Below are 15000 nucleotides of genomic sequence, written 5' to 3'. Positions count from 1 at the left end.
CTCTGCTTTCAGTCAGCCAAAACGGGACTTGAACCCACAATCTCTGGCTCCTCATCCATTAGGCCACTGGGACTACACCCACAGCCGGCTGCGGTGTAACGAGATAGAAGCAGCATGGCAACTGGCGTTCTCAGTCAAAACTCTTGCTAATACATGTTGAAAAGTGCATGATGAGGTGTCAGCTCCTTTATTGGACTTTGCAAGCAGCCTCTCTGTCCTGTGGTTTGACGTTTTCCTGCCATAACCTTGTAGGTATTGCTAGAAGGATTGAGCACAGAGGGGCAAAGCTAACCAGAAGCCATATGGCAGTGGTGGGATTTGAACCCACGCCTCCAGAGAGACTGGAGCCTAAATCCAGCGCCTTAGACCACTCGGCCACACTACCAGCTGCTCCGCTCGCGTCTCCGCTACGACGCTTGGGAAGCAGCTATGGTGTCCACTGCAGCAGAGAGGAGAGAAGGCATGTCAATGTACACATGGGCTGATTACTCATGCGATGACAGGAGAATGAAGGCATGAATGTTGGAGTCGTGGACATGATGGAGGCTTTCTGTTTGGAAAAGCTAAGGTTTGGCAGAGGATGGTTTCGATCCATCGACCTCTGGGTTATGGGCCCAGCACGCTTCCGCTGCGCCACTCTGCTTTCAAACACCCCAGATGGGACTTGAACCCACAATCCCTGGCTTAGGAGGCCAGTGCCTTATCCATTAGGCCACTGGGGCTACACCCACGGCCGGCTGCGGTGTCACGACGTAGACCCAGCACGGTAACGGCCGTTCTCAGCTAAAACACTTGCTAATACATGCTGCTGTGGTGTCCAAGCCATGTCAATGTCGACATGGGTTGATTACTCATGTGATGAGAGTAGAACGAAGGCATGGACGTAGGAGTCGTGGACATGATGGAGGCTTTCTGCTTGGAAAAGCTAAGAATTTAGCAGAGGATGGTTTCGATCCATCGACCTCTGGGTTATGGGCCCAGCACGCTTCCGCTGCGCCACTCTGCTTTCAGTCAGCCAAAACGGGACTTGAACCCACAATCTCTGGCTCCTCATCCATTAGGCCACTGGGACTACACCCACAGCCGGCTGCGGTGTAACGAGATAGAAGCAGCATGGTGTAGTGGGTGTTACGTATTGATGGTGTCTGATATCAAACAATTTAGAATTAGTTCAATAGAATTTAAAGAATGGGGCACCAGATAACAGACAAATCAATTAGTCTCATTTGAAGGAATGAATTCCGAGCTTGCTTGAATTTAAACCCAGACAATAAACACAAGAGAGAACTTTATGTGAAAGAATATGTTTATTTCTACTAAAGCACACTCAATAATCAGTGAAATCAATAAAGGCATATGAGGTAGATACAAGTGAAATGTGGTGAATGAGTAACATGAATAAATGCGTTTATAATAGTAATGAGGTAATCAACACACAATGGTATAAATTGAACGCTGGAGGATATGACCCAGCTAAGAAGTGGGACCAAAGGCAATAATACCTGAACACTGAACAAGCTGAATAATCAATAACGGAGGTATATCTGATTATGCACAGACTTGCAGAGCGCTGAGTTACGAATCATAGGGAGACACTAAGTGGATGAAGTGGAGTGTCATGTAATGGAATAACTATGTGTAGTGCATGCGTGATGCCCAGCGGACAATGATCATACATACGCCACAGACGGGGACTGGAGGAGGAGGAGGCACGCAGAGTCTGGGAGGCTGTGAAGAATCTCAGCTCAACGGGCCTGGTAGGTGATGAAGATCCAACGAAGATTCTGAGTTGAACTCGGCAGGGTCACAGCGGGGCGGAGCAGGCTGCACACTCGGCAAGTTGGTGGTGTGTGGGTCTCTCAAGGCTGACCCACTCGAAGTTCTGGACGAATGACGTGCTGGTCTCTCAAGGCTCTCGCCGACCAGCGGATCCGATGATTGTCAGATTTGCGTTTTAGCTGAATAGCGATGTTGTAGCAGACGCAGGACACACACGCTTAATAGGCGTTTGTGTGTGTGTTTGTCAGGCAGATGCGGCAGACTCACTTCACCAGTTGGAGGGTGAAGCAGGTTCTTCTTCTTGGCTCGTGGAGCTGATGTTGAGTCGAATCTCGGAGACAAAGTCTCAGAGACAAAGTTTAAGGCAAAGTTGGGTAGATTCACTGTAACGTGTTCATGACCACGTAGGCGTGAAATCCGCGTTGGGCTTGTGTGCATGTGGTTTTGTTGTGATGTGTGAGGGGGCGTGTGTGTGGGTTAGTGTGTGTAGTGTTACAGCGGGAAAAATCTCATTTCATATGCATAAAACTTAGGTTTTGTCTCCCAATTCTATGCAATATACTTTACCGTCATAACATTAACCTGATTGCATTCAGCACACATTACTGAGTATTTTAATATCAAACATGGCCATCTAAGTCCCATGTAAAGATGCACAACACGAATACCATGAACAACTATCCTATAAAACATCACAGTTACACACAAAATTACAGACATACATTAAAGTCCATCACAATGTGATATCCAAATTTTCATTAGTCTGTATCACAGATTTCTTCTTATTTTGGCAACATTCCAATGGGTGTCATTTCAGACTCTCTGGAGCCTAGGGGCTTATCAGAGACAGGCTGTGTGTTGGTGTTTTATGGTTGTTTACTGAGTCTGTTTCTTGGTACCATCCATGAAGAGTGAAAATGGAGTGATTTACCAAGAGGTCAGTGACCTCCTTTACGATCCAACCACATTCCTGATCTGTTATCAGGGAAGAGATTCACACAGGATGCGAGGCCCTTCCAGATGTGTGATGATGATGATGATGAAGGTGCATCCACTACATATCCCCCACTTGTCCGGCAATGAGGTATCACTGGAAGAGACTGGAACAGCATTGCAGGGCACAGACAAGCAGCATTGACATACAGCATGATCATCATCAGGCATGGGCAGTGAGGTGTGTCCATGTTCACAGTATACTTGACACAAATGAGTGTCGTGTGGTGGAGTGATGTGATGGACACATATACTAAATCGTACCACTATATTGTCTACTCGGCATGCACTAAGTGTATGCATGTACAAATAAATATATTCAATGTCCTAACGCTACTGGCGATATCTAACTGAGCCTATATCATGGCTAAAAGGGAAGCATCAGTGAGGGCATGCTACCTGACTCATTGATGAGCAGCTGAGGGGCAGCGCCAGAGTGGGCGGCACGCAGGCTCGGGAGTTCTACAGGGTCAGTGTCTCGGCTATCAGAATTGTCAGTCTTGGGAACCTGTGTTGACTCTCTAAGGCTCATGGTGAGACCCTGCTTCTTACAGCAATTCATGCAGCTCTGCAAGTGTGGCTTGCCACGGTACGCGATCATACCAATTAGAACATAGCCAAGAACTACTAATGCACACAGAAGGCTGTCTGCAGTCGACCAGGCATGGAGAAGGGACACATCGTTTGTTTGCACTGGGGTCACATGCCGAACAGAGTTCAGGACACTCAAATCAATAGCCTTGGTCCCTTTATAATCAATTTGGTCCTGCAGAATGGGGTCGATCTCGAGAGGGTGTTCGCCAAAGGCATCAGGAATTTCAATTTCACTCTCATAGCTTTCCTTGGGCAGCGGATAGAGGGCTAGGTCCGAAATATGGAGGATTGCCTCCGGTGGGACCTCAATCCACATAGTGTGGTTAGGCAGAGTGATCTTATTAGCAGTGTCATATCTTCCATACGTGAGGGTGGCAGAGGACGCAGGTGAATTCACTAGCCACCGTTTTCCAACTAGTTCTACCTGCGTGTCGGTGACATCAGAGCGGGGAGTAACCTGGGCTCTGCAACGTGAGGTGTCACTCAACGGTCGAATTCCACACAATCTGTCAGTGTCGTCCCTGACGAAAGGTTTGCTGGGACACAAATAATGGATGTCTTTAGTCAATGTGCACATCATGAGGTTAGGCACTAAATGCAAGTTTGGGTTGCTATCATGGTAAGCTACAACTGGAGGGGTGTTGATTTTTACATGAGTGTCACCCCGCCACATGCCAACATTCACCACATCTTTCAACCTGTAGATGTTCCTCTTGTCAATTATTGGGAGGCTAAGCAGAAAGGCCAGTTCTCGAGCCTCTGGATTCACATACAAGGGAAGAGCACTACCTAGGCTGTAGGCTAAGTGTACCTGCAAGGAATTAGCTTCATTAGCGGTAGCTCTTGTGAGGATGTCCTGCACCAAGCTAAGGGGTACTAGATAAGAAGGTATGCGGCTCATGGCTAGATTGTCAATGGAGGAACTGATTTCTCTGAGCATGTCCATCATTAACATACTAACAGTTTGCATGTGGGCAACGTCATAGTGCACTACCTCTAGTAAATGACTTACAGAGTGAAGGGTCTTATTGATAATAGTGCTGTGAGTATTAAGGACAACTATGGTGTCTTGGAGGGTTTTACCAATCGTCTGGAGCTTTGAAGTCTGCTCAGTTATCTGTTGGCGAATCTCAGGCAGTTCTGCATGCAAATCGGTGATCTGTTGTTTAACAGTGGAAAGACGGACTGCATTCACTGTGGATGCCCCGATGGAAAACAGGGAGCCAATGGCCGAGGCAGCTGTCAATAGTCCACCCAGAAAACGTTTAGATCGCGGCGAGCCATGCAATTCCGCTTGTGTAACCGTGAACTTCTCAAGCTGGTGCAACATGTGTGTGGTGTCAACTTCAGCATGGCTGAGTTGATCTCTGGCCCAATTCTGACTAGCCCAACTTGTGTCACGGCCAATGTTAATGTGTTTCTTATACACTTCCTTTGGGTTTAATCGGACATAAACTCGCTGTATGTGTGTCTTGCATTCGGTGATCAAAAGCCCCTGTTGCTCACGCAGGACAATGCCTGAGGTGGGTCCCGGGGACACGACACCAGACTGCGGGGTCACCGACGCACAGCATAGGATCAGCATCAACCAGAAAATCTCCATCCTGAGGACAACAGAGAGGGGCATGCAAGCAGATGAAGCGCGGTGGTTAGACAGCACACCACACATGACTCTGGCTAGTGAGACTTGGTTAAGCAGATCAGCTGACGGCAGAGGTTAGTTAGTCACAGCACGGGTTATTTCACAGGCGCGAAGCTAGCCAAGCTGGAGGCTTCTCACACGTATCAGGACAGGTGTGCTCTAGCGCACCCTGAATTGACCCAATGGTCAGTTATGGTTGTTGGGAGTGTTCCTTACTGTCACTAAAATTAATTGCGGCACCCTGGACAGTTACCAGGTGACTCAGCCACTAACGGTCACACTACTAATCACACAACGGCAGGGGTTGTTGAGGGGAGTGCACACAGCGGTGCAGTGAAAGGAATTCTATGGGTTGTTCTAATCTACAGCAGGCAATGCCCCTACGCGTCCCATGGGGTTTTTGTGCAGCTTGATTTGGTTCCTGTGAACCCATTTAAAGGTGGGGTCCTGTTGTCCCCTGCTGACCTTGATTCGGTAGGCCACTGGGGAGAGTTTCTCAGTGATCTCATAGGGGCCTGCCCAATGGGGCAGAAATTTCTTGGAGACCCCCACTGGGTGGCTGAAAATGTAATACCAGACCTTGTCCCCCACTTGGAGTTCATCGTGGGAAGCTTTGTGGTCATAGTAAGCCTTCCTGCCTTCGACACTTTGTTGCAAGTTCTTTTGTGCAAAGGCAAAGGTGGATTTCAGGTGCGCTTTCAAGTCTGAGACATATTGGTGGGTGGTGTATGCAGTAGTGACATTGGTGTCTCCTGGCTGATACAGCAGATGCAACGGGAGTGTCATCCGTCTTCCCGTCATCATTTCAAAGGGGGAGACCCCCGTCGCTGCATGGGGTGTGGCCCTGATGGCCATCAACACCAAAGGCAGCTTGACATCCCAGTCACGTTGGTTTGCCGACACATATTTCTTCAACATGCTGACAACTGTTCGATTGGCACGCTCCACCTGGCCTGAGGCTCGTGGGTGGTAAGCAATGTGAACCTGGGATTTTACACCCAGGATTTGCCAAAGTTCAGTCATGACTGCTGCGGTAAAGTGGCTTCCTCTGTCTGAGTCCACGCGAGTGGGCAACCCATACCTGGAGAACACGTGGTTCATCAGCAGTTGGGCAGTGGTGTGTGCCGTGTCGTTAGGGGCAGGAAGACATTCTACCCATTTGGTGAAGGCACACGTCACAGTGAGAAAGTACTTATTTTGTCTTGTCGAAGTGGGGACAGGGCCGACCCAGTCGATTTGCAGGTCAGACCAAGGAAAAGCGACACCTCTACGTTGTAAAGGGGCTCTGTGATTGGCGTTGGCAGGTTGGAACTGGCAACAAACCAGGCAGCCTTTGACGTAGTCAGCCACATCTTGCTGCATGTGTGGCCAGTAGGCTACTTGGCGCAATGAGTCGCAAGTTGCTTTGACGCCTCTGTGGCTGCCACAGGGCGTGTCATGCGCATGGACGAGCATCACCCCCCGATGGCTCCGAGGAACAACGAGCTGAGGCGAAGTTAGTTGCTCGGAGACATGTACGAGAAGACCTTTCTCAAGCCTCAAGTTGCGTTTTGCGGTATACAGGTGCTTGAGGTCAAGAACATCGCGCTTGTCTTCATCAGAGATGGGGTGGTCATCAGGGTAGGTCAGGTGTCGGATCATAGCATGGATGGCTGGGTCTCGAGCTTGCATGGAGACAAGATCCGAGTCAGTGAATGGTGGCGCGAGTGAAACTGCCACAAAGTCATTTTTGTAGGCGGTTGGATCGGTGTGGGTTTGGGCAGCGGTCTTGGCTGCCTGGCCACGAGTCACCGCAAGGATTATGGGAGGAGGCTCATTAGGAAGCCATTCCTCAGAGAATGTCCAGGAGGTGCCGGCGACGGCTCCCTCCTTGGCAAGGATGTCGGTGCGGTCGTTGAGCTCCTTGTCAAGACCGGGCAGACGTGAATGGCCTTTGACCTTCTTCCAGTAAACTTGCATGTCATGCATGTTCACGAGATGGTCGCATACCATTATGAGTTCCTTGTGTTTGACGGGCTTCTTGGCTGAGGTGACGAAGCCATTTCGCTTCCAGGTTGGCAGGTGGCACATGAAACTCAACCTAGCGTAGTTGGAGTCAGTACAAATGACCAACTGCTTGAGGCCGTGTTTCACAGCGGTTTGCAGAACAATGAGAATACCAGCAATTTCGGCATACTGTGAGGATTTTGGCCCAAGTTGAAAACACTGGGGTGTGCAGGGCTGATCCTCAATCCATACCACACCCACACCGGCCTGGAGTTCATGTTTGTGGTGGAAAGAGCAGCCATCAACATAGGCTGTGATCATGTTTTGGCAGGCATTGTCGTCGTGGTAGTGATGCCGAGAGGGTTCAAGTGGAGGGTTGAGCTGCGGAGGTGCTGGAGCAGCGTCCCCCCGAATGCACTCGGTGCAGGCAGCCAGGCCTTGACCCAAGGCGGCTTTGTTGTTTTGAGCATACTTGACATGCACGTCATGACTTTGCAAAGCCAACAACCAATTTGCAATGCGGTAGCTTGTTACATTGCTATGCTTAATTCTTTGGCTGTTGAGGAAAGTGATGGGTTGGTGGCAAGTCTCCATGACGACCTTTTGACCTCCGATGACACACGTGAAGTGCTTAACTGCCCAGACGGTCGCAAGGAGGGCTTTTTCACAGTCAGAATACTTACACTCGTTCAAGAGGAGCATTTTGCTAGCGTAGCCAATTACCCTTTTGTCGTCGTCATATTTTTGATAGAGACCAGCACTGAGGCAGTGCTCAGAGAATCCAACTTCGAGGTGGAACTCTTTATCCGCGTTCGGATAGACCAGACAAGGTGCAGAACAGAGTTTGTCTTTCAAGGTCTGGAAGGCATGGTCTTGTGCTTTGCCCCAGACAAAAGATGTGTCCTTGTGCAGGAGCAAGGTCAGTGGTCTGGCGATGTCGGCATAGTTCTCAATGAACTGCCTTGAATAGTTGACAATGCCAAGGAAGCTCCGAAGCTCAGTCAGCGTGGAGGGTGTCTTGAGATCGCGGACGCCTTGTATGCGACTGGCCTGTGGCTCAATGCCATCTGGACCGACAAGGACGCCCACATAGTCAACTTTCCGGCGGCACCATTGGCCCTTTTCCATGCTGACCTTAGCGCCGGCTGTGGTTAATTGGCCTAAGACGTGATCCAACTCAGCCAAGTGATCAAGAAAGGTGTGACTCCTCATCAAGATGTCATCGACGTAGATAATCGTGCCGCGGGCGGCAGCATCTGGACAAGCCTTATGCAAGAAGATGTTGAACTCAGCGGGTGCATTATTGTACCCAAAGGGACACCGAGTGAAGGTGTATTGTTTGTTTGCAAAAGTGAATGCCAGCTTGTGCTGGTCTTCCTCTTCAACGTGCAGGTTCCAGTAGCCGGACGTCAAGTCCAGCGTACTGTGAAATTGTGCATCCCGGACTTTCGGGAGTTCTTGACCCAGTTGGGTCATGGGCCACCTGGATAAAGGAACCTGTTTGTTTAGTTCGCGATAGTCAATGGTAGGTCTCCACTTGCCGTTAGGTTTCAGCACCGGCCACAGGCATGCACTGTATGTGCTGTTGCATGGCCTGATGATACCTCGTTCCAGTAAGGTGTCGAGAATTTCCTGCACTGGCTCATAGGCGGCAAGCGGGATCTTATATTGCCGCACAAAGGCTGGACGGGAGCCTGGGCGTGTGGGAATTTTCACCGTGTGGACAGTGGCGAGGCCACAGTCAAAGGAGTCTTTGGCGAAAGAGTTCCCATATTTGTAGAAGAGTCTGCGTAGCTGTTCACGCTGTTCATCGGTTTCGAGAGCATCAGCTTCAGCTAGCTTTTGCTGTACCTGTGCCTCAAAACCTGGGAAAGGTTCCACCATGCCATCCGGTGGCTTGGTGGAGATCAAGTGGACATTCTCGGTGTCCAAGGACTGGATTGTGGGACCGGAAGGTCCCTGGTCATCATCTGAGGGAGAACCTTCGATCATGGTGTGAACAATCATATGTTGGGTGTCAGTTAAGTCGACCCTACACACCAGATCTTGACTGACTGGAAGTTGAGTGACAAGAGCGATGGCTTTTGCTGGGCTTGTGAACACAACATTGCCATGTCGATGGTCAGGTTGCAGTTCGGCGGGGATGTCCCCAATCACAGGAACAGTTAACTCGAAGTCATAGAAGTCTGCACTTATGAAGTGGCCTAGAACTTCATTCCTGGGGATCACGACAGCCGTTGTGGTGAGGTTCTGCACCAACAGGTAGGTGGAGCGGGATTGGAGTTCAAGAAGTGGTGTACCTTCAAGAGACAGACCCAAATCAAAGAATGTGGGTGAAGGTTGGAAGTATGTCAGCGTGCCATTAAGTTTTTGGTCTTTCTGCATGTTTAGACGAATTGCGACTTCCGCGGTACGCGCTGGCACGGTGACGGCGTGCTCGGCGATAGCTTGACAAGCGTCAGGTATTGTCTGTCCTGAGCGCATGTGCTTTGGGTCAAAGGTGCAGGCATCTGGAGCCACACTGGCCAAAGACCATAGTGCGTTGTTGATGGTGTCGAGCTGAACGCCCAAACGGACCAACATGTCACAGCCGATGCACACAGAGGATGGCAGATCAGGCACTACCAGCACGTAGTGAACAAAGTGCTTCTTTCCCCAACGCACAGGAATGGCGGCAATGCCCTTGGCAGTAGCCGTTGTTTGGGGAACTGTACCCAAAGGAAATCTGACAGCTTTCTCCACTAATGGGAAGCAGGAGTGATCCTTTTCAAGTTGGGAGAAGAGTTCAAGGCTGATGGCAGATTTTTCTGCCCAGAGGGCCAATGTGACATCCTGAACATGAACACCTTGCACTTCAATGCCGTTTACCACAAGGGGGCGGTATCCTTCAGACTGTGACGGATCCAAAGAGCACAGAAATGTGTCTCGGTTGTGGATGAGCTCAGCAGGTGGCCATGGCTCTGGAGCCTGACTGGTTCCGCCTGATGCTGATTCAAGAGTGGCGTTTTCAAGGGCGGCAGTCTGAGTTGGAAGGCTCATGCACAGAGAATTGCATTGGACTTCCCGTATCCGTTTATCGGAAATGGGCAATGGCTCTCTGACCTGAGCGTAGATTTTAAGGTTCTTGATGTCGATCAAGGCTTCGAACCGTTCTAAGAGGTCCAACCCCAGAAGCACTGGAAATGCGTCTATTCTTGACACATAGACTGGGTGGACAAGATGCAGTGGTCCGATTTTGAATTCAGCAAGTATCACCCGGTCAAGGGGAGTCTTGTTTTGGGTGAAGCCGCTCACGCTAACTTCACACTGGTTCAGTCTGAGATATCTGTTATTCAAGCGACAGGATTTCTGCAGTTGTTCGTACAAGGCACTAGACATGACTGTCAAGTCAGCTGCTGTGTCCACAAGAGCCTCACAGACTAAAGAGTTTTCAAGCATGGTTGTGAGGTACAACTTTCGTCCTGTCCCTTTCCTGGTGAGGTCACATAAGAACTGACGGAAGGGAGGGCTTCCATTCACCGTTAGGATCTCTGCATTGACAGGCGCCATGTCTGACTCTAGTTGAACTGTAAGAACTGTAGCGTCGGCTTCTGATTCGGCAGGCATGACCAGATCCCTGGTTACCATCTCAGCATGTGAATTGGGATCTGTGGATGGAGGTGTCAGAGATGTGACTCGTTCATCATCTATTCCCAAGTACAACTCATTGTCTGAATCTCCAGGATCTGAGCTGTCATTGTTGCCGATGCCAGGGGCCATTGTCACCAAAATGCTCTGGTTAGTTTCAGTTGTGATGGGCAAGCGGGTCTGGGATTGCTTGCGTGCACCCCTTGGTGGATCAGGCGCCTTGCTCTGCCCACAGCTGTCACTGATGTGGGGAGATGCGACGTCCTGATCCGCCGCCAGTCATGCTTGCTTGTTATCCTTTTCCTTGCGCTTTCGGAGCATTTCCTTCACTGTTTCACTCATGAACTCTTTACACAGGGTCTTCATGTCTTGAGATAACACGTTGGATGTCTTACCATGCTCCTGGTTTTCCTTATGTGGTTCACCGTCCTCTGGTGATCTATCACGGCGGTAACGGTATGACCGTTGGCGGCGCCTGTCATCGTGAGACCCATCGCGACGATGATAATCGCTGGACCTCTGATGAGTCCTATCATTGCCAAAGTTTCGTGACCGCGGGCGGTCACGTGCAGGTTGGCGTTCATTTTGGCTAGCGGGGCGGTTTCCGACTCTATACTTACCAGACTGAGAGTCTTTCGGAGAATCAGTGTGCCTGGAGTGAAACCTAGAGTTCTTACCGTGTGTTGGCCGCGATGCTTCCACGGGGGTGAGTGGCATGTGGGAGCTTGGGACGCCTTCAAGTTGTAGTTCCCTCATACGTGACTCATCATCCATGCTCACAATCTGGGGTTCAGCAGATTTACTCTGTGAAGATTTCAGTTTGTTGAAGGCCCTTGTAGCAAGTTCACGCAATTGGAGGCTGTTCAATGTGCGTTCATCTGCAGCAACACCCAGATGAAGGCTTGTGGCTGGGTGTAAATTGCGGACAAAGAGCTGTTTGAATGACTTATCTTCCTCCATTCCTGGCTCATTCTTATTGCCGAAATATGTCTTGCGTAAGCGGTGGTAGTAGCTATGGGGCGTCTCATATTTGGACTGTTTGATAGCCATGGCGGCTGCTAAATCAGGTTCGTTGTCGCTGATATTGGAAAATTCTCGCATCAGGGCTTGAGTCAATGCGTTGTAGTCAGCTTGGACTATGGGAGCTTGTCGTTCGATGAAGCTGTTCACCTCTCGACTGGAGGTGGCTTTCAAGAGGTACACCTTGTCATCCACTCGTGCTTCTGGATGTCTATGAAGGTGGTATTCCAACTGTCTAAGGTACATAGCAGTATCATTTGAGCCACCCACGACCGGGTCGAACCTTGAGATGTTCCTAGCAATTTTGTCTAGGTCTCTGGTGTACATACCCTTTGGGACTGGAGGCTGATAAAGTCGATACGCCTCCTGAGGGTCTGCTCGGGGAATTTGAGGAGACGAAGAGGCTCCTCCCACAGCTGGGGTAGATGTGATTCCATCCACTGTGGTATAGAATGTGTTTGAGCCATAAGGAGGTGTTCTGTCCTCCTGGCCTGTGTTGGCCGACGTCGCAGCAGGGAGAACATGCTTCAAGATTTCCTGCTGTCTTCTTCTCTCGGCCCTGGTGTACTCGTACTCTCTTCTGGTGGTGTCAAGCTCCGACTGTGTTGCCTCATGTTTCCTTAGGAGGTCTTCATACTTACATTTAGTTTCTCGAATGGCATCCTTCTGTTGCTGGAGTGCATCGATGTAACCATCGCATGATTCCTTCTCAACATCGTATTTGAATTTCACATCTCTGAGTTCCCTGTCGGTCTCCTGAGCTAGCAGTTGAGACTGATCAAGCTGTTGGGTGAGTTGCGTGACATGGCCTCTGAGCTTCACCATTTCAAGAGCATGGTGGGTGTCTGCCTCTGTTAGCAGAACATGTTCCCTATCCATACGCCTACTCAGCTCTTCAATCTGCCTCTCCTTTTCTGCGATCTGGGCTTTGAGATCAATCACCACCATGGTGGCTCCAGAGAGGGTTTCATCACCCTTCTCTGATTGTTCCGCCTCGAGGTCTTCTTGCAGCAACTCCTTTTCCTTGGTGAGTTGGTCGACCTGGGCTTGCAACTCGTCATTCTCATTGATGAGCTGTCCGACTTGGGTTTGCATCTCCTGTGTTTCTTTAGTGAGCTGTTCAACCTTACCTGTACTCACTTTTACTTGGTCTCGCACCTCGTTTAGTCTACCTTCTGTTGCAAGCTTGTCACTTTGAAGCTTCGTGATGACATCTTGTTGTCTCACGGTCATGTTCTGTGATGCACCAAGCTCGGCTCGAAGGGTCTTGGTCAGTGCAAGCGCAGCGAGTGAGAGACTCGCAAGGAATTTTATCATCGCAGTTTTATCCCTTGCTTTGCTCAAGTCAACCGACTCGCGGAGATCTTCGATTGTATCGAGCAATTGATCTGTCGTGTGATCTTTAATCTTCTCAACATAATTTGGATTGATTGAGTCAGTTAAATCAATCACGAGCTGTTCTATAGTGGTAAGGCCCTGAGCCATTTTGATCTATGGATGGATAGGCACTTTAAGGCTAGGCTTCCTTCACTATTGCTACGTGTGTGCTCTGGCTGTATACACTGGTTGATGAGGAGGTGTACACATGCAACACGTGTGAGCTACAATACTTTCAGAATGGTTATTGAACCCTAGTTAAGAAATAACTGTGAAAGTACAGTTCAGAGGGCATGCAACATGCACGCATTCAACAGGTTGTTAATGCAGACAGCTAATTACTGAAGTAGCATTCTGCAGGGTTAATCCAATGCATCAATTTAGTCAATGTAATTAGTGACAGGGGACATGCATTCAAGTTATCACTATCTGGGCTAATGGCTAATCAGGGTGTTAGCAAGCCTCTTCTCTCAAGCAACAATAGCTCCTGTAATGCTACTGCTAAAGTTAGCAGGCCTTGAGCAATGCTAATGAGTTGACAGTAAGCCAATTGATTCAAACATTCAACACACACAGCTAGTGTTAGGCTAAGGCAGTCGGCACAGCTATGCAAAGGGCTGTTAGCGACACTAGTTCTGTGAATACTGCTAGTGGTACGAGCTAGTAGCTTAGCTGAGGTAAGCATGCATCAGGCGACAAAGGTGCTAGAAATCCCTATTTGTTAGGTGAGCACGGCCTGTGTTACGCTAAAGGCTATGAGCTTAGCTAAGGTAAGCAAAAGCTAGGCTAGTTTGAGCTAGGCTAGGAGGCTAGGCTAGGCTAGGCTAGGTCAAGCTAGGTCAGGCTAGGTTAGGCTAGGCTAGGCTAGGAGAGCATTAGCACACCTTGCTTATTGTGGGGAGGCTACAGTAGTTAGCTTAGTAAGCTGGAGCAATGCTTGGGCGTTGCTGGTGAGCCACTCCAACCAAACCACCACACAATAAATTGTCTGCCTAATTGTCTGATTAATTTATTCGGGTGAATGTACACTGCATTCACAATCTTGTGTCAAGCGTACAAGCAAGAAACACACAATTTCGCCACTCAGGTGGGCTTATAAGACACACGCCAACAGTTACACGTTCCTCCGCGGCTGGAGGTTGGCGCTGTAACGTGAGTGGTCTACTGCAACGTCACCACGGTGACCTGGATACACCGGAAGTGGAATACTCGCAGCTATGGCTCGGCGGCCAGCAAGAGAAAAGCTACACACAATAAATTGACCTTATGGCACTATGGCTCACAATGGTGATTGTGCGGCACAATCGACCCGACGTTAGCTTCGTCTATTCAAGCGTTAATCAAGAGGGTCTTTAACAGCTTACAGCACAGCTTGAGAAGTTAGTTCGGCTACGAGCGCGACTAAAGGTTAGCTGGCAAGCTAAGGGTAAACAGTAGTTCTCCAGCTGAGTCTGCATGCAACAAGTTAACAAACTCGCTCAATTGCTCACTAAGAGCGGAGATTTACCCACACGTTCCGATCTGCGGCCCAGCAGAGACGATAAAAGGGGGCTAAACTTTTACCACCACGGAACTTTACACAATGCGATCGCTTGGCTAAATCTACAGGCACGTCCGTATAGATCAGCACTTCAAAACAACAGTCTAGACACAATGAGCCTGTAGTAACTTTCTGAGTACTACTCAAAAGCACTATTATCGGCTAAGGTGCGATACACGCACAATCAGGCGTAAATGCCTCAATCTACAGTACAAAGGCGGATGCCGCTCAATACTGCAACATTAATATTAATGCACACAACTAAGCCGCTATTTAACCAGGCAATAGTTACAGTTTCAAGCACTTCCTAAGCGTCTTCTGACGGCACAAACATCAACAATCAGTACTTCCAGTTCACAAGCACATGAGCCACATATACAGTATATCTCCTGCTATTGCACATGAACACTGAATATTGAGTTGATTGTATGGGCAATTCAAG

At 49.3% G+C, this 15000-nt stretch overlaps 4 non-coding genes across 4 annotated transcripts in view; all 4 read right to left on the bottom strand.

Annotated features, from left to right (window-relative positions):
* Positions 1 to 7, bottom strand: part of trnam-cau (transfer RNA methionine (anticodon CAU)) — a 72-nt gene extending 65 nt beyond the window's left edge. The window contains exon 1 of the tRNA in view: positions 1 to 7. This exon is cut by the window's left edge and continues 65 nt beyond it. This is a non-coding gene — a tRNA (tRNA-Met).
* A 296-nt stretch (positions 8 to 303) lies between these two features.
* Positions 304 to 385, bottom strand: trnal-uag (transfer RNA leucine (anticodon UAG)). The gene has a single exon. It is a non-coding gene; the product is annotated as a tRNA-Leu (tRNA).
* Positions 386 to 649: 264 nt separating this feature from the next.
* trnar-ccu (transfer RNA arginine (anticodon CCU)) lies at positions 650 to 722 on the bottom strand. The gene has a single exon. It is a non-coding gene; the product is annotated as a tRNA-Arg (tRNA).
* Positions 723 to 934: 212 nt separating this feature from the next.
* Positions 935 to 1006, bottom strand: trnam-cau (transfer RNA methionine (anticodon CAU)). Its single transcript has one exon. It is a non-coding gene; the product is annotated as a tRNA-Met (tRNA).
* Positions 1007 to 15000: the final 13994 nt, after the last annotated feature.

This window comes from Centroberyx affinis, unplaced genomic scaffold, assembly GCF_046629955.1.
Source record: "Centroberyx affinis isolate AG114_WGS23_722 - 3 ecotype Tasmania unplaced genomic scaffold, CSIRO-AGI_Caff_v1 ptg000009l_1, whole genome shotgun sequence".
NCBI classification, from domain to species: Eukaryota; Metazoa; Chordata; class Actinopteri; order Beryciformes; family Berycidae; genus Centroberyx; species Centroberyx affinis.
This window is presented reverse-complemented; position numbering and strand designations above follow the sequence as displayed.